Source organism: Myotis davidii, unplaced genomic scaffold, assembly GCF_000327345.1.
Source record: "Myotis davidii unplaced genomic scaffold, ASM32734v1 scaffold2707, whole genome shotgun sequence".
NCBI lineage: Eukaryota > Metazoa > Chordata > Mammalia > Chiroptera > Vespertilionidae > Myotis > Myotis davidii.
In genome coordinates this window covers 13,549-16,153 of record NW_006297818.1, presented here as the reverse complement: position 1 = coordinate 16,153, position 2,605 = coordinate 13,549, and positions in this window count along the sequence as shown.

Genomic DNA, 2,605 nt, shown 5'->3' with positions numbered 1-2,605 from the left:
GGCCACTGGCCACCTGAGGACACCAGCGTGTCTGCACGCTGGCCGCCTGTGGACAGTTGTAATGAACCCGCTTTTCTGTGCCGCTCCCTCCAGGTCAAGATCCCAGGCAAAGGGATAGGATGAGGGAGGTTGTTTTTTAAAAAAATATATTTTCATTTATTCCAGAGAGGAAGGGAGAGGGAGAGATAGAAACAACAATGAGGAGAGAGAATCACTGACTGGCTGCCTCCTGCACGCCCCACACCAGGGCCAGAGCCCACCACCCAGGCCTGTGCCCTGGACCAGAATCGAACCTGGGGCCCTTCAGTCCACAGGCCGACGCTCTGTCCACCGAGCCACACCGGCCAGGGCTGTACCACAGTTTTCTTACCCACTTGTCCGCGGATGGGCACTTAGGCTGTTTGCAGATCTTTGCTATGGTGAATTGAGCTGCTGTGAACATCGGGGTGCGTATGTCCTTTCTGATCGGTGTTTCTGGTTTCTTGGGAAAGATTCCTAGAAGTGGGGTCCCTGGGTCCAACGGGAGTTCCATGTTGAGTTTTTAGAGGAAACTCCATGCAGTTTCCCACGGTGCCTGCACCCGTCTGCATTCCCTCCACCCACAGCCCATTTTCCCCCTACGGTGGCCTTGCCTGTGCCCCCTCCCCCTCTCTCTCCCCCCACCCCAGAGAGCCAGGGAGCTGCCTACTTCCCCCTCCACAGCACTGCCACCTCAGTTCTCCCAGCTGCTTTCGATGCCGGCCCCAGAATTAGCTCCGGGGTGTGTGTCCCCGGCAAGCCTGGGCCAAGGAGAAACTACAGCAGGTCTTGTAACGGAGACAATTGAATAGAAAGAGTCACCCATTCATTAGTAAAGAGCCGAAAGGGCCAAAGGAAACCGCTCCCCTGTGAGGACGGAGCAGCTGTGGACGGAGGAGCAGCTGTGGACGGAGGAGCAGCTGTGGATGGAGGAGCAGCTGTGGATGGAGGAGCCGCCAGCCCAAGGCCCCGAGGAGAGGGGAGACGCTGAAACGATCGGAGTTGGAGCTGAGACCTCTGAGCGGAGGGGTGCCGGCCGCTGGCGCGGAGGCTGGTTCTGTAAGGAAGGATTCCACAGCCCCGGCCGGTGTGGCTCAGTGGATAGAGCGTCGGCCGCGGACTGAAGGGTCCTGGGTTCGATTCCGGCCAAGGGCACCTCTGGTCTGGCCACAGGCCCAGGGCACGTGCAGGAGGCAACCCATCAGTGTGTCTCTCTCTCATCGATGTGTCTCTCCGTCTTTCCCTCCCTCTTCTCCTCTCCCTAAAAATCAATGGAGCCCGGCCGGCGTGGCTCAGGGGCTGAGCGTTGACCTAGGAACCAGGAGGGCATATGCTGTGTGTGCTGCATATGCTGTGTGTGTGCTGCATATGCTCTGTGTGTGCTGCATATGCTCTGTGTGTGCGCTGCATATGCTCTGTGTGTGCGCTGCATATTCTCTGTGTGTGCGCTGCATATGCTGTGTGTGTGCTGCATATGCTGTGTGTGTGCGCTGCATATGCTCTGTGTGTGCGCTGCATATTCTCTGTGTGTGCGCTGCATATGCTGTGTGTGTGCTGCATATGCTGTGTGTGTGCGCTGCATATGCTCTGTGTGTGCGCTGCATATTCTCTGTGTGTGCGCTGCATATGCTGTGTGTGTGCTGCATATGCTGTGTGTGTGCGCTGCATATGCTCTGTGTGTGCGCTGCATATTCTCTGTGTGTGCGCTGCATATGCTGTGTGTGTGCTGCATATGCTGTGTGTGTGCGCTGCATATGCTCTGTGTGTGCGCTGCATATTCTCTGTGTGTGCGCTGCATATGCTGTGTGTGTGCTGCATATGCTGTGTGTGTGCGCTGCATATGCTCTGTGTGTGCGCTGCATATTCTCTGTGTGTGCGCTGCATATGCTGTGTGTGTGCTGCATATGCTGTGTGTGTGCGCTGCATATGCTCTGTGTGTGCGCTGCATATTCTCTGTGTGTGCGCTGCATATGCTGTGTGTGTGCTGCATATGCTGTGTGTGTGCGCTGCATATGCTCTGTGTGTGCGCTGCATATTCTCTGTGTGTGCGCTGCATATGCTGTGTGTGTGCTGCATATGCTGTGTGTGTGCGCTGCATATGCTCTGTGTGTGCGCTGCATATTCTCTGTGTGTGCGCTGCATATTTTTTCATTTTCAGCATTAAAATTTTATTTGTTCAATAACGATCTGCTTTTCCATGGTGCGATGGAAGGCATTGTAGAGAATAAGTATAAAGTGATTAACAGGCCATTAATAATGCTAGAATAACTCAAAGCTATTTCATTGTTAATTATGCTGTGAACAGGCTTGTCATTGACTATCCCCTGTCAAAATGTCTTTTTTTAAAAAATATATTTTATTGATTTTTTACAGAGAGGAAGGGAGAAGGAGAGAGAGTTAGAAGCATCGATGAGAGAGAAACACCGATCAGCTGCCTCCTGCACGCCCCCCACTGGGGATGGAGCCTGAAACCCAGGTCTGTGCCCCGACCGGGAATGGAACCCTGACCCCCTGGTTCCTAGGTCGATGCTCAACGCCCGGGCCCGGCCGGCCGCGCCACCTAACCTTGCTCTGTCCTCTACCTGCC